Here is an 18,026-nt window from a genome sequence, read left to right on the forward strand (position 1 = left end):
TATATATATATATATATATGAATTTACAGTATATACTAAAGTAAATAGTAGCGCTAAACAGTATAAATAAATAAACCCAGTGACAGGTGATAGTGATCAACACTGATATATAAATAAACAATTGATAATACAGTTTGTGTAAAAATAGTCCATACATGAGACTGGATTGTCCCACAAACAAGGAGAGCTGAATATATCCTGATGTGAAATCTTCAAAACTTTCACCACACTATGTGCACTCAGTGTTTCCACTCCCCTTTGGCTAAACACTCACCGAATGGTGATGCCTTGTACTCTCATGCTCAGCAAAACAGCATCTACCCTTACAGGATTAAATATCCATCGATATCCAGACGTGACACCCAATATCATGGACTCTCCATATATAATGGAACAAAATTCTCCAATAGTGCAGTATCGTTGTAAAAGCTTTATTCTATTAAATCAGCTTCAAACATTGCACATCAATGAAGCCTAGAGGTAACCACTTGCAGCAGCAAGTACTGGTGTAATTTGGTCTTAGCAAACACAACATAGGTAAACTGAATCTCACCAGCGAGTGATTGTAATCGTCTGAGCGTCACTTCCGGTATAGCATCAAGCGTAAAAAACTGGTTGCCGTACAGCCACGTCCCGACGTCATAACGATTTACTCATGGGATTGGCTGTACGGCAACTCTCCCTTTATAGTTCCTTGTTAATTAAACGAGAGACATCTGCATCACATGTGCTAACAGCGTGTCCCCGCAACCACTATACAGCCAGCACTTCCTCTGTCTATACTCATATTGCAAGATACAACAACAATCATAGGTAGCGCATTCATCTAAAATCGGCACAGTGTAGAACATAAGCGATCCCGCCACTGCTAATCACTGAATAAATGCATATGCATATACTGCTAAACAATAAATGTAAATATATGCATAAATATATCATATTGTGCATAATATATATATATATATATATATATATATATATATATATATATATATATATATATATATAAAACATGTTTTCATATAAATAAATACGCTTTAACTTTTACATTACTACATAGCAACCTACTTCTTATTAATCGATTATACAGAGAAAAACAAACCCGTTTAATATAGTAGAACACATCATCTCATATTAGACAATTGATATCCAGCTCAAAAGAGCTATAGTGCCTTGTTGATTAAAGAGAGGCACCTACAGCACATGTGCTGACAGCATCTCCCCACAACCACAATACAGCCAGCACTTCCTCTGTCTATACTCATATTGCAATCCACAGTGTAAGACATAAGCGATTCCGCAACTGCTAATCACTGAATATCTAAAACATGTTTTCATATAAATAAAAACAGCATTTTTGCTTGCACATGATTGGATGATGGAAGGCAGCAGAGTTCCTGCCCATTTACTAAGCTCTGGAGCAACTCCTCTTGCAGAGTGCAACCGCACTTTGCAAAGTGCACAGTCTATTTGCCTTTTGTAAATCAATCCCACTGTGATAATCCCTTTTTAATATTGGCAAGGTGTTCTGCCACATGGATTTTGAGGAGTCTCTTGGTCCTCCCCACATAAAATAACCTGCATGGGCACCATAGTAAATAGACCACATGCAAAGAATTGCATGTGATAAATTCTTCTATAGAAAAAGATTTACTATCACTATTCATGACACTCCTCATGCCCCTATTGCTGGTTTTAATAGTCCTACAGCAAATGCATTTTCTGCACAGGCATAAAAACATTTAAATCAACCTGAAGTTTTTGTTGACCAGATGAGTCTAAGATTTTCCTTACCCCCTGGTCTCCAAAATTGAGGGCCCTTCTATATTTGAATTTGGGGTGATTGGGTAACACTCCACCCAAATCTCTGTCCATACTCAGAATGTGCCAATGTTTTTTAAAAATGTCTTCAATTTCCTTATACTGATAATGAAAATTAGATATAAAGCCCCACTGGTGTTGATCGGAGGGTGGTCTTTCATGCTTTTTAACCATACATTGGGCCCTAGGTATATCTGCCACCTCACTAATTGTGTTGTCCAGGACATCCACTCTATACCCTTTTTGAAAGAATTTTTCTTTAAGAACATTTGCCTGCATGACAAAATCTTTCTGTTTAGTACAATTCCATCGAGCCCTAAGCATTTGACACTTATGTTCCTAATCCATGTTGGATGATCCCCACTCCTGATAGACAAATAACTGTTACGATCAGTTTTTATATATATATATATATATATATATATATATATATATATATATATATATATATATATATATATATATATATATATCGTTCACAATACAAGGTAACTTTACATTACTTGCTGTTGTTCAAACAAAGAGTTTAAAGCCCTACAAAGTGATTTTACTTTGATTAGCAACAACATGATTATAAGCATCTTCCACTTGATTATCATTAAAACAGTTAATGTCCCATGAAGTTGATTTACAGCCACCAAATCCTGATCACTGCAAGTCAATCAAGGAGATTTGAAATGGTGTCTCAATCTAAGGTCTCCGGCTGTCTGTCATACATAGTGAGAGGAAATTAGAAGGAATTAGCTCAGTATAAATCTATGGCCTGTAATCAATGGATTTTCAATAACATGCAATACAATTTAATCTCCTTGTGATGTGAGTGTGTAGATCCAGAAGGGGACTTGATCGAATATCTCTTTTGTGATTCTATCATTATGTAACTCTCTCTTTTGCATAGGTTTTCATTTGATCTGTAGTTCAGCTGAATTGGTTAATGTAAAAATCCTGTGGGCTGATTTATGGGGAAAACAATTAAACTGTCCCCATAGCAATCAGTCTGGATTAATATCTACAATTTGTGTGGTTGTGGGCAACAACCCTACCTTCATGCAAAGACTTCTCAAGACACTGACCAAAGGAGGCAATTGTGCCCTAATTATGGTAGAAAGAAATAGAAAATGCGATTTAACATGCTCTGCATCATTTAGAAGTATTTAGGTTAGGACAGCTGGGGGGAGGGTGGGAATTTAGAGGTGTGGCTGATGATATCAGGATGGGGAGCAGGGGGTAGATGGGGTTTCACATACTGTACTGGATGTCTTTTTGTCCTAATAGTTCTTCATAGTCAGTTTGTAAATCAGGTGGATAGAGGTGTCTGGAGCTCGACAGATGAAATAGGTCCACCTTTAACCACCTCAATACCAGGCACTTACACCCCCTTCCTGCCCAGGCCATTTTTCAGCTTTCAGCGCTGTCACACTTCGAATGACAATTGTGCGGTCATGCTACACTGTAACCATCTGAATTTTTTATCATTTTATTCACACAAATAAAGCTTTCTTTTGTTGGTATTTAATCACTCCTGGGTTTTTTCTTTTTTTCTAAAAAAAAATAATGTAAAAAGTCTTTCTTAGTTTCTGTCAGTAAATTTTGTAAATAAGTAATTTTTCTCCTTCACTGATGGGCACTGATAGGCTGCACTGATGAGGCAGCACTTATGGGCACTGATTAGGTGGCACTAATGGGTGGCACTGGTGGGCACTGGGCACGCATAGGCGGCACAGATGGGCATTGATTGGCAGCAGTGATGAGCATTGATGAGCAGCACTGATAGCCAGCACTGACTGGCATCACTGATGGGCACTGATTGCTGGCACTTGTGGGCACTGATTTCTGGCACTTGTAGCCACAGATTAGTGCCAATTGTGGGCACTGGTTGGCACTGATTGCTGGCAGTGGCATTGTTGGCATTGCTGGCACTGGTGGGAACTTAATTGTAATCAGAACACTGACGATCAGTGCCCTGATTACATCCCTAGATGACCTCGGTGAGGAGATGCCGCTGATCGGCTCTCCTCTCCTCACAAGCCTTATTATAGGCTTACCTATAGGTAAAAGTAATGTGTGCAACTTTACTTCCACTTTTAAGTAAATATTTTAATGCTATATTAAATATAGCATTAAAAAAATTAAAACCAATGAATGACTCCATACTGGCCCCCCTCTGCCATCCTCAATACCGGCCCCCCATTCACCGTCCTCCACACTATCCCATCTTCTCCATCCTCCACACTGGCCCCCTCCCCTCTCCTCCATACTGGGCCCCTCCCTTCTCCTCCATACTGACCCCCTCCTCAGATCTTCCCAAGCAATGCCCCCCTCCCTGCAGTCAGTTATTCTCCCCTTCAAACAATACCCTCTTGTGTACCCCTCCAGTCTCCTGGTTCTTTAGCATTGCCCCTTCCACACATTGCAATATTGTTTCCCCATCCCTCCTTCAGTTTTCTGTACCCTCCGTTCTGCCCCTCATGGACCCCTCACATCTTCACTACAGTACCCTGCTCTCCAATCCCTTTCATTATGCTGTAACCCCCTCCCCTCCAGTGTCCTGCCTTCCATCCCCCCCTCCAGTGTCCTGCTCCAACCTCCATGCTCACCCCCTAGTGTCCTGTCATCTCCTCCTCCTCCTTCAGCCCCCCCCAGTATTTTGCCCCTCCACCTCCACTCCAGTATCCTGTCATGTCCCCCCCCCACTCCAGTGTTCTATTACCCCCTCCAGTGTTATGCCCCCTCCACTCCAGAGTCCTGCTACCCCCCTCCAGTTTCATCCCCCAGTGTTCTATCACCCCCTCCAGTAATACCCGAGTCCTCTCCAGTGTACTATTGTACCCTCCATGCTCCCCCCTAGTGTCTTGTCATTCCCTTTCCTCCTCCAGTAACCCATCGCCAGTGTCCTGTATCCCGCCCCCCTTCCTCCACATCAGTATCCTGTCCCCTCCAGTGTTGTGCCCTCTATCCCCCCAATATAGTGTCCCTTCTCCAGCTCTCCTCCCAGTGTTCTTTCACCCCCTCTAGGGTTGTGTATTCTCCCCCGCCCCACCACTCCAGTGACTTTCCCTCCTTTTCCTCTCCCTTCCAGTGTCCTATTATGTGTCCCCCCTCCTCCTCCATCTCTTGTTTAGTTGGGGGGGGGCAGCAGTGCATTTACCTTGCTTCCTCCTCTGTTTTCTCCCCAGCCACAGATCTCCTCACCCCTCTCTCGGAAGTGATGTATTCCAAGTTTGGTATCCTGGTGGTTGGCTCTAGAAGCCGGTATACGGTGGCTGAGGGCGGATTGCGTGTTTCTATGACAGAACAGAGAGGAGAAGGTTGGAGAAGAAGGGACAGGAAGCCCCCACTCTTACTGGCAGGTATGTCAGGTCCCAGCTCCGATGCGGCTCCACTCAGTTTATTTCCACTTGCCAAATGCGAGCAGGCGAGTGGAAATTTTAAGGGCTGATTTAAACCCATATAAATACTGGCTTGATAGTGCTAGTGTGAATGAGGCCATATCTATGAAGGAATCACTTACCGGTTGGTTAGTCATGTTGACATTTTGTTTTGTCCTTCTTCTGGTTCTCCCTCTGTAAGTGGTTGGCATGCCACATATTGCCTGACATCTAGTGATGTTTTCACTCATATTTGTGTCTTCTTTCTCTTGTTTATGTTACTGTATCCCTTAACATGTAATAGGTGAGATTGTGTACATAATAAATTTTTACTTGAGAAGCAGCATGGAGGGACGTACAGTACTGTGCAAATGTTTTAGTCAGGTCTGAAGAACTGCTGTAAAGTAAGATGCTTTCAAAAATATGTATTCTAATTGTATATTTTTTATCAATTTGCAAAATGCAAGGTGACCACCCTTTGGCTTCAAAAAAGCATCAATTCTTCTAGGTACACTTGTACACCGTTTTTGAAGGAACTCATAAGTTAGGTTGTTCCAAACATCTTGGAGAACTAACCACAGATCTTCTGTGTATGTAGGCTGCCTCAAATCCTTCTCTCCCTTCATGTAATCCCAGATACACTCGATGATGTTGAGATCAGGGCTCTGTGGGGGCCAAACCATAACCTCCAGGACTCCTTGTTCTTAATGACGTTGGCTGTATGTCCTGCTGCAGAATTAATTTGGGGGCAATCACACACCTCCCCGATGGCATGGTATGATGGATGAGTAGTATTTGCTGTATTTCTCATCATTGAGGGCACCACTGGTCAGGCAACCGTTTAGGACCATAGGCACAGTCATCAGCCAGGAAAACCTAATGCAACAGAATAAAGACGCATCATGCTTACTTCCCTTCAACATCGGAACATTTCCAACAGTGCCATTAGCACAGAACTGTCAGAAAACAGTGGGACACAAGCAACGGCACCCCCCCCACTGTCAGTCAGTCGGGCGGTTGGTCTGCCCCCCCCCCCAGTTGGTCAGTTATCTTACCCCATCTAGGATGCTGGCGGGCAGCACTCCTACAGGCGGCAGTCAGCTGCTTCTATAGCGTCTCTCTCTTCTGCATCACAGTGGATTCTGCCGTGCTTCTCCTCCCTCCTCCTCCTAGGCACCCAATAGGATCACCTGTCCTTTCAGCCAGTCGAGTGCCGGGCCTCTCAGGACCTGCTTCCTGATTGGCCAGGAGGAGGATCAGCGGGACAATAGGGGATATTCATTTGCTATTGTCACTCAACTGGGTAGGCTTGGAGCGCATCTGAGCCCACCCTTTTTTTAAGCCTAAGGCCCCTTTCAAACTGGGGCGGTGGGAGGCGCTAGCGGTAAAACCCCGCTATTTTTAGCTGTGCTTTGCCGTCAATTTTGCGGTGCTATTCGGCCACTAGCGGGGTGCTTTTACCCCCCTAGTGGCCGAGAAAGGGTTAAAACCACCGCAAAGCACTGCTGCATTGGTTTCAACGCATGGATGGGGGGGGGGGGGGGGCGGCTCCCGTGTGCCTCTAATGGATGGGCCGCTACTGATTTACAAAATTTTCCACACCTGCCTAAAACGATTGCACAGTACTGCATTTAAGTCTAAATCTACTCCTACCCCCATTACAAGCCCTATACTAACTATCTTGTAAAGGAAAGATTCTCATACTTGCCTAATCTAAGCCCTTGTACACACGGTCGGACATTCCGACCACAAAATCCGTTGGATAAATTCAGACGGATTTAGTCCGGAAGTGGTGTTGCATACACACAGTCGGACAAAGTTGTCGGAATTTCCGGTCGACAAGAATGCGGTGACGTAAACTGCATACGACGGGACTAGAAAAGGGAAGTTCAGCACCATGTGTGGCACCCTTCGGGCTCCTTCTGCTGATCTCGTGTTTATCGCGTGTTAGTAGAAGTTTGGTAAGAGACGATTTGCGCTTCAGATCCTTACTGCTCTTCAGTTTGTGCTTGTCGGTGCGTATCTGATTATCAGTGCATGTAGTCAGTTTGCATTTGTTGGTCATTGCGGACTGTATCTTGGTATATAGTACGCTTTGATTTACAGTGCTTATTTTCCGCTCGTTTCTGGTTTTCAGTTTGTTCTTTCAGGCCTTGCTGTTTATCGGTGCTTTCTGTTGTCCGTTCTGACCAGCCGACCGTTTTAAGCCATGTTTCGTGTACGTACTCATCGTAGAGTTCGTGCTGTGCAGGGGCTTGGTGTTGGGCTTTTAGCTTTGACACAAGCCCAAGTCATGAACAGGGTGAGGAGGAGTTCGTGGACCAAGAATTGGTTGCTCCAGCGTGACCAGTTCTCGCACATGCCTTTGCTTCGTGAGATCCGGGAGAATAATCCTGATGATTTCAGGAATTATCTCCAGATGATGGACCCCGTTTTTCACCATCTGCTGGCTTTGCTGTCCCCTTATATCAGCAGGCAGGATACCTGCATGCGGCAAGCCATCATTCCGGAGCAGAGGCTCATTGCCACGTTGCAGTACATGGCGACAGGGAGAAGTCTTCAGGACCTCAAGTTCTCAACAGGCATCTCCCCCCAGGCTCTGGGAATTATTATTTCAGAGACCTGTTCTGCCATCATACAGGTCCTGCAGAAGGACTATATTAAGGTAAGTTTTCTCCTTTAACATCACATTCTATGTATGTAATGTTTGATAATGTATTGGATTTCTTTCCTTATTCCCTAATTACCATGATTGCAATATGCTGTAATTGATATGCTGTGCCCCTTTGTCCTCCTGCATGCTGGAAGCTTTTCAAGTTCCTTTTTTGTCCTTCATGCATATTTGTCTTCACTAACTTCCCCAGCATGTTCTTCTGGACCCATAAACCTATAGCCTATTCACTTAGCAATGTATTTTGTCAGCTCCATAGTATTGCTTTCCCCTAAACACCCCCTAAAATGTGTACAAATGTTATGTGTGTGCTTAAATTCATGCAGAGTGCCAGAGGTTTTTTTTGGTGGGCCAAACTCATTAAGAACCCCCCTCCCCCCAACTGCTAGGTCAGCTGATAGCAATCCTCTATCTGCTGACTTTGCCAAACCCAATACACACTATAACTACCTTTTTTCCAGATTTATGGATAAATTCACCAAAGCATGTAGTGCAAGGGCCTGCCTCAATACTTTCAAATGCTACAGTTTAAAGTTTTTTTCCCTCCTAGTATTATCTTGATAGGTAATAGCAGAATGTCAAAATGTGCTTCCATTTGTTCCTTTTTTTGTATTATGACACTTCTTACCTGTCTGGTGGGCTGCCAATAGTGTAAGTAAGGAGGGGCTGGCCAAAATATCACACATTATTTATGCATTCAGCTCTCAATGAAGTGGAGAGGGTTACCTGTCCAAAACATCCCCCCCTAATTTTTTTGCAATGGGTCATCAGATGGGGGGGGGGGGGGAGGAGAAATCTGATAAGGGGACCTTATACTTTTGGCTTTAAATACTCATTTCCCAAAATGTTATACTGATCTTGGCCAAAAATGTTTGTGTCTAATCTGCTTGCAATGTTGATGTGCAAAATGACAATTTTTTTTCTTGTTTGACTACACAGTTTGCTTCAACGCCACAGGAATGGCAGACTGTGGCCTTCCACTTTGCCAGCCGTTGGGACTTTCCCAATTGTGGAGGTGCAATTGATGGGAAACACGTCTGCATCATCCCACCCCCCAACTCGGGGTCCTACTATTATAATTACAAGGGGTATAATAGTATTGTGATGTTGGCGGTGGTGTCAGGGACATATGACTTCCTGTGTGTGGACGTGGGGAAAAATGGCCGTATGTCGGATGGTGGAGTGTTCGTGTGGATGGAGTTCTACTGGCATCTCCAGAGTGGCAGTCTGGGCTTGCCACCTCCAGAGGAAAATGTTGAAGGACTCCCCTTTGTTTTCGTTGTGGATGAGGCGTTTGCGGCTGGCCAGAGCCAGAAAAGTAGTGGAGAACACTTTCGGGATAATAGCCAGCCGGTTCCGCCTATTTTTTACTCCAATCCACATGGCAGAATATAAACTAAATCATATTGTGCTTTCGTGCTGCGTTCTGCACAATTTTTTGAAAAAACAGACTTGCTGGAAAATGTCAACCTCATGGCCCTTGAAGCTGTTCGTCCTGGCTTGCCCTCCCAAAAGCGCCCACGAGGTCAGATGAAGATATGTGGAGTACTTTGTGGGTAGGGGGGCCATTGATATGGCAGACAATGTCTGAGAGGCATTTTTTTAATACATTTGTATTTGAAATTTCAATAATCTTTGTTTTCATTTACTGCTTGGCTTTGTTTAAGGTGTCTCCTAGGTTTTATTTGGGATTTTTTGGGCCTTTTTCTACAACAGTGCAAACCCAATTTCAGAGTGAGATGAGGTGACAGTCTCTTCTTCAGATAATCTTATTATGTTGTGGGTCTGCTACACACACACCTTGTTTTTGTTGTTAATGTATGTAGTGCATTACTGACAAAAATATTGCTAATTTTCAGCACCATGGCAGAAATATGTGGGGTCATGAAAATGGCGTGATTGGGGAAATTTAAACATCACTGTGGGTGTTATTTACTAAAGGCAAATCCACTATGCACTACAACTGCACTGCAAAAGTGCACCTGAAATTGCACTTGGAGTGTAAAGTGGATTTAGTAAATACCACCCATTGCCACAGAAAACAACAACTTTACTACAAATACTGCTTTTGCGCATTGAAAAAGGAAGCCAAACATTGTTGATAATTTAACTTTTTACTCAAAGCACATTCACATGTGCGTTTAGAAAAGAGTTACAACAAACCAACATATTTGGTGTATATAAAACATTATTTTGGGTAACATTTTTCTAACTTGCCGCTTTTGTGTAAACAGGCATGTATCAAAGCATAACATACAGAACACAGGAACTTACAAAGTTCAACTTTGAAAAGTGAAGACAATATCAGACATGAGTATGTACAAACTGTGCTGATATTGCATTCATCAGATGGGGTGTCACCCCTGGAGAAGCCAAATTTGGAAGATGCACACAAATTGAGAATCAAAAAGTGGCCAGCTTCCTCCTGTTCCCATGCCTAATGTCAACATTTGCTATCTCCCATCATGGGGTATCAATGTACATGTTTTTTTTTTTTAATTCTTTATTTTAAAGATGTGACACAGACACCAGCAGTAAGACAACTTCACATTACATATAAACACTGCACATAGGCTATGGTAAGCTTCTCCAGTAAATCAACTATACAAAATAAGAGCAGGTAAACGAATGAGGCCATGTAGGCTGGCCCATATCACTAGTTGAAGTCTAATACAGGGTGGATAGAAACTTCTGTGCCCATCACTTTTTGTGTTTTCATTGAAAAAAGGAGAGATGGAGACGAAAGAGAAAGATAAGAAAGAAAGAGAGAGAGGGAAAAAAGAGAAAAGAAAAAAAAAAAAAAAAAAAAGAAAAAAGAAGGACTAAAAAAAAAAAAAAGAAAAAAAAGAGGTGGGGGGGGGGGGGGGGGGGAGACAGACAGGTTGGGGGGTCACCCCCGGGGAGTCAAGATCAATAGTACTGGACAGGCGGTGGGGATTCTAGGTAACGGGTCCTAGAGCGCATTGACGGAACTCGTCAGAGAAGCGAAAGAGATCCCAGTGGAACCATCTGGACTTATGTTCCTCTGACTTATCCCGCAAGGCAGAGGTCATGTCTTCCATTCGCTCAATATCCTTCACTCTCGCGAACCATTGGGCCAACGTTGGCGCAGACTGTTGTTTCCATAGGGGCGGGATGCTTGCCCGTGCAGCATTAAGGAGATGTTTGAGAAGGGATTTATGATAACGTTTCCTTGATAGGGGGGTAAGGTTGAGGAGGACCGCAGCTGGGTTATCATGTAGGGAGATGTCGGTGAGTTTCTGTATGAGCTTGAGCACTGGCTGCCAGAAAGTTTGAAGCACAGGGCAATCCCAGAAAATGTGTAAGAGGGTGCCGGAGTGTAGGCCACACCGCCAGCAATGGTCAGTTTGCATAGGGAATATCTTAGCCAGCACAGAAGGGGTTCTGTACCAACGCGTCACTATTTTATACGTAGTCTCTTGATATTTGCTGCATAGGGAAGATTTTTGTGCGAAAAAGAGAATACGATCCTTTTGGGGTTCTGTAAAGGTGACTTGCAGGTCCCTCTCCCATTTTGCTAAGAATGGGGGGTCTTCAGTAGCGTGAAGGTCTAGTAAGGATTTGTAGGAGGTTGACAAGGACCTCCGAATCGGTCCCTCACCTAAACATGATTCCTCAAAAGGGTGGAGCTTTCTGCTGAAATGGGTTGGTTTAGGCAGAGAGCCGAGGAAGTGAGATAGTTGGTTAATCTTCCAGCGATCTAATGAGGAAGGGGTGAGCCCACCGAGCAGATTCTCCACAGTGAGCCATCCGGAAGAACCTACCAGCGAAGATGCCCTCATGAGTCCCTGCGGGGCCCGCAAGAGAAAAAATGGGTCAGTGAGGCCAGGTATAAAGTCCGGGTGCCCGATAATTGGCGTCATTGGGGATGGAAAATCTCTTAGTGAAGATAGACGGAAGAACCTTTTCAGTTCTATAAGAGTTGGTCCAATCAGCGGATGAGTAGTCAAGTGGGTGGCAGAAGTTTTCCCTGCCCAAGGTAGACCTTCAAGTGGGGCATGGGCCGCCTCTCGTTCCAGCGACACCCAGAGTTTCGAGTTGCTGTGCCGACACCAGTCCACCACCCTGGTCATATGTGCTGCCGTGTAGTATAGAGCAGGATCCGGAAATCCGAGTCCGCCCTTGGTCTTTGGTCGTAGTAGCAATGCTCTGCCAAGACGTGGGCGTTTACCGCGCCAGATGAATCTGATAAATATTGAGCGTACAGCGTGAAAGAACGTCTGAGGTATCTTGATGGGCAGAGCCTGCAATAAGTACAGAAGTCTGGGCATTGTATTCATTTTCAGTACATTGCAACGGCCGAACCAGGAAAGGGCCAGCGAGTCCCACTTTTTAAGGTCAGCAGTGAGCGTAGACAAGAGGGGCTTGTAGTTGAGGGTAAAAACCTCATGCAAATTTGCAGGAATTTTTGTACCCAGGTATTTAATTGAGTGAGTAGCCCATTTGAACGGGAAAAAGGGGCGTAGATTGGAGATGGTAGAGTCTGCTATGGAAACATTCAGGGCTTCTGATTTTTGTAGATTAACTTTAAAATTAGAGAGGGTGCCGTAGCGCCTTATCTCTTGTAACAGGGAGGGTAGGGAGGTAAGGGGCTCAGAAATGTAAAATAGAAGGTCATCTGCATATGCAGCAACTTTGTGTTGAGATTTCCCTGATTGAATGCCTCTAATGGACTGATTGCCTCGGATATGGTGTAAAAAAGGTTCCAGGGAAAGGACGAATAGCATTGGGGACAGGGGGCAGCCCTGTCTGGTGCCATTCGAGATAGGAAAAGGGCGGGAATCATATCCATTTACTCTGACTGTTGCCGTAGGATTATCATAGATGGCCGATATCCATGACAAAATGGGATCTGGCATCTATAATATTTAGTGTCCGAATGGTGTTATCTCTAGCCTCTCTAGTCTGGATAAAACCGACTTGGTCTGGTACAATGAGGCGCGGTAATAAGGCATTCATCCTAGAGGCAAGGATTTTAGTGAATAGTTTCACATCACAGTTCAGAAGTGAAATAGGCCTATAGCTGGCACATAGTAGTGGGTCCTTGTCTGGTTTAGGGATCACAGATATAGAGGCGCGTAGCATGTCCGTAGGGAGGCTGTGACCTTCGTTCACCGTATTAAAGGCCACAATAAAGAAAGGCGCCAGAGAGTCCTGGTACATTTTGTAGTAAAGAAGGGTGAATCCGTCAGGTCCGGGGGCCTTACCGGCCTGGGTGTCTGCTATGGCGGATGTGAACTCTTCCGTAGTAATGGGCTTAGACAGTTCTACTCGCTCCTCTATTGTCAATGTAGGGAGGTCAGTTTCTTGAAGGTAATTGCGGATATCTGAAGCGTTTTGGGGCCTCGGTCGGGAGGTGGACAGTGGAGCCAAATTATATAAATTGGAGTAAAAGGCGCGAAAAGTCTCCGCTAGTTCTGGGGAAGAATGGATTTTGGAGCCCGACGACGAAAGAAGAGCGGGAACGTACGTCTGAGAACGCTTGGCCCGTAAAGCATTGGCCAGAAGACGGCCACATTTGTCACCATATTCAATGTACATGTTTTGGGAGTGCAACGCCTTCATCTCAGCCACTTTAGTAGCAAGGAAGGGGTTGCACCCACAAAACACGTACATTGATCCCCCATGATGGGAGATAGTACATATTAACACACTGTGTGCATCTTCCCAATTTGGCTTTTCTAAAAATATAAAAGTGTTTTTGAAAAATTAAAATGGATGCTAGATAGTTTTGGGTGTTTCAGACTCTCCCTGAAACATCAATGATGTTCTTAATTTTTTGCTGAACATCATTGATGTTTTTCTGGATATTCTCTAAATCGCGATTGCACCCCATTATCTCCCCAATGAGGATCTGGGCACTTTCACTGGTAAAATGCGATTCTTCTTCCACAACATCTACATCACCTAAAAAGAAACCAAAAAAACACACCATGTATTATAAATATGCAGGCATACATTGATTAGCTTACCTGAAGCTGTGGTCTCCGACACTCACCTGTTGTGGTGCCAATTTCGCCAATTTCGACAATCTCTCCTTCCTCCTCCTCCTCTGCTTCTGGTGTTGGTATTTCCCCTTCTTTGGGAGGTGTGGGGTCTCTGGTGTCCTCAGACGTCCCGAGTCTTCTCTCCCCTATGAGAATGTAAAAAAGAAATACTTAGCACACAGATATTTGAGGGCAGAAGTAGGAATATGAAAAATTGCTTGGAAGTGTCATACAATTGTGTTTTTTGGCAGAGTTCAAAGGTGAAAACATTATTTTTGACACTTTCTAAAGCTGGAATACTTACCTGTTGTGTGAACAAATGTAGTCAAGTGCAACTTTGTACTTTGAACAATGTTTATTACGAATGATTGAACCCATGAACATGAAAGTGCCCATTTTAAACTGTACAACATTAAATAAAAGCACATGGAGCAGTATGCAAGCAATAATAATAATATGAACACACGACAACTACTTACTTTTTTGAAGAACTCACTTGATCCTTCTGTACTGATCGTGCTCCCTCAGTTTCAGGTCTGACCAGCGCTTTCTCAGTTGATCCTTGGATCGTCGTACCCCAAAATTCTTCTGAAGACTCTTCACAACTTTAGTCATGATCTTGGCCTTTCTGACATTTGGGTTTGGGTAAGGTCTATACTTCCCATCATAGTCGTTCCTCTTCAATATGTCCACCATCTCCAACATCTCTCCAAAAGACATATTTGATACCTTAAATCTTCTCCTCCGGGATCGGGACGTTTCTGGCTCCGGGCTTTCCTCTCCCTCCTCCTCGTTAGTGGAATTATTATCATGCCCCTGCTGTGTCTCCGCCATGTGCTCTCCCCACTGCGCCCAAAAAAAGGGGCGGGAATAGACTAGAAAGAACCTCAGGGGTGGGCGGAGTTTCACGCATGCTCACTGTATATAAAACGCAACACGCGTGTGTCGTACATACGATTTGTGAGCAGAGGGAGATGCTGACGCGCCGATCGTTCAAACTAAGGTACAATTTTTAACTTGGTACATCATTAGCCTATACTGCTTCTAGATTGAAGCCTATATTGGGACAAGATTAGGAGAGTTTAGACTGACATTAGGGTTTCTCTTGTGTTGTGACTTGCAGATAATATGGATGGGTTTAATGACCACAGCTTTCTCCCCCTGTTCATCGACAAGTACAGGGAGCTGCCCTGTCTGTGGCAAGCTACACATCCCCACTACAGTAACAAATTAAAGAGGCAGGCAGACAGGCAGGCAGCCAGGTATAGTATTGTTCTACATATTTTTGGAGTAAAAATTAATGATGTTAACTTGATTTTTGCTCACTAATTGCTGATTTTAAAAAGTGTTTCACATATCAATAGACAGTAGTGGCCAAAACATTTGGGTCAAGAATGAAAAATGCTGGGCTCAGAATGATAGTCTTTTCTATTTGTTAACAATTTGCAACAGTCAAGAGCTGAAAATTGTGTGTGTTTGATGAACCAAAAACTAAAACTATGACCATTTTTCATACACAGGAAGACCTCAGCCAGGAGGAGGGTGTGGAATGCAGCAGCCAGGAGGTGGCTGTGGAACGTGGCAGCCAGGAGGAGGCAGGGGTAAGTGGCAGCCAAGAGGTGGGCAGGCCTAGGAGCCTGACTCAATCACAGGTCCCTCCCCTCCGCCTTCCACCCAAAAGAGCCAGAAAGGAGGGGGGGATGTGGAGGAGTCGGCTCTGAAGCTAAATGGGGAGGCTTCAGTGGCCCTCAAAGCCATCCCCACATACCAAGAGGCCTTAGCTGCCTTGGCTGCCTGCAAACTCCAGCAAATGGAGGAGGGGCAACAACTCAGGTGTGAGGAGCTCATTATCCACACACTCAACAAGGGGTTGTTGGGCCAAATCACACAAACAACACACTTGTGTGATTTGGACCATGCTCCTCCTCCTCCTTCTGCCACACCTCCAGCACCATAGCCACAGCCTGGAAGGAAGAGTAGAAGGAAGACCAGAGAGTGATGGCCTGGGTTCAGTCTGGTCTGACAGAAGATGCAGCCTCTTGTAGGACCACAGCCTGGGGACATAGATGTCATCTGCTGCTGTTACGGATTTCTTGGACTTCAGGACCAGACTTTTCTCCCTCAGTTATGTACTCCTCAGGCCACCAATTTTTACATTTAAATAGTTGATGTGTGCCCTGGGGGCCAAAGGCTTTGCTAATCTCCCCAGTTTCTCCAGCGCTGCCTCCCTCTTTATTTGTTGCTGACACCTAAATAAAGCTTTTTTTTGGTTCAAGAAATACTTGCCTATGTGTTTTACTTCAAAAAGGACAGTTTATTTGTGTGTAGGCAGGTACAATTCAAAAATACAAAGTCAAGTTAATAACAAGGGGCACCAACACCAAACAACCTCCTAGAGATTAAAAAAGAAAACAATAAAATAAAAAGATAATAATGGTGTTGTGGTAAGTTGACACACAAAACACACCAAAAAAATTCCGAAGATGAGCAAACTGTCAAAAAAGGAGATATTGATTAAACAAACCAACCACAAAATGGAAAAAAAATAAATGATTGGGGAGATGTGATGAATTAAAATATTGTATTCACGAAATGGGGAAAATAATAAAGAAATAAGTTTTGGAGAAGTGTGTGTGAATATCAGCAGCAAAACAACTTCATTCTTGTAGCATTATAAAGAGAAAGAGAATGCGCTGCATTAAAGAATTTTTAACATTGCAGCGTGACGAATGTGCTATATCAATTACAAATGGTAGTTTTACCTGACTGAGCGCTTCCATCTCAGAATTTATTCTGAGCATGCATGGCACCCTGTCCGTTGGATTAGGCTACACACGATCGGAACTGACGCGCATCGGATCATGTTGTCGGAAAATGTTATAGCCAGCTCTCAAACTTGGTCGGTCGGATATTCCGACGGAAACAGTCCGATGGAGCCCACACACAGTCGGATCATCCGACAACATGGTCCGATCAGACATTTTCCGTCGGAATATCCAACCGTGTGTACAAGGGCTAAGAGTGCTCCGGTCCAGTCACATGATTGCCACAGAAGGCAGCTTCAGGGGAAAGAGAAAGTAGCCACAATGGCTTCAGTGCCTGAGCACTGATGCCACCCACAGACTTACTATGGGACATCCATTGGTGGCTTTCCATTCCCTCCCCTGAAATCGGCATTGGGAGACAATCACATGATCCAACTGGAACACCCCTAGATTAGGTAAGTATACAAGTCTTTTATTTGCAGGATAGTTAGTTTTGGGCTTAGAATATGGGTGGGAGTATATTTAAGCTTAGTTTAGACTGGATTTTCACTTTAATACCTAATTTTTTTTGATTCTCTAATATAATTAAAAAAAGAATGTCACTTCAAGAGGAATAAAGCTTTTTTTTACAAAAAAAGTGGTTGCTGGTGTATGGCCTGTTCTTTGAATAAAGGTGGATGTTATGTAGGGGTGACACATCTCCCTTGTGGGCCTGGGAAGCTCAGTGTCTGCTGCTTCTCCTCCCCCCAGCTCTTATGCAGTTGAGGGAATGTGATCACTTATAAAAAAAGAAAAAAGGTATTTATAATGTTTTTTTTTAAAGCTATACAAAAATGTTTTGCGTTTCATTTCTATTTTAAACTGAATGGGTTGTCTTACAAGGTGATCGCTTATAATCACGTTAAGGTTCCATTCACAGTAGCTCTCCAGCCGGACCAGCACAGTGTTGATGCACCAATCCTAACGCATTGCCCTGTTCACTTTTTTTGTTTTAAACAAATTTCATACAGTAAAGTCACACAGCACATGCAATAATGCAGTATTTTTTTTCAGTGCACACTACCCGTGCACCACCATATCGCCATGGTGGGAACTGGCCATGGGGTGTAATGGGACTGTGCTGGAATAGCCGCCCAACGCAGTCCCACCGCACCTGGTGTGAATGGACACTAAAGCCCCATACACACGATCGGAATTCTGCCAGCAAAAGTCGAATGTGAGCTTTTGGTCAGAATTTCCGACCATGTGTATGCTCCATCGGACTTTTGCTGGCAGAATTCCAGCCAGCAAAAGATTGAGAGCAGGTTCTCTATTTTTAAAATTCTGTTCGGAAATTCCCATCGTCTGTACAGATTCCATAACGCAAAATTCCTACGAATGCTTGGAAGCAATT

This window comes from Lithobates pipiens, unplaced genomic scaffold, assembly GCF_037356315.1.
Source record: "Lithobates pipiens isolate NorthernLeopardFrog02 unplaced genomic scaffold, aLitPip1_a1.2 Scaffold_19, whole genome shotgun sequence".
Lineage (NCBI taxonomy): Eukaryota > Metazoa > Chordata > Amphibia > Anura > Ranidae > Lithobates > Lithobates pipiens.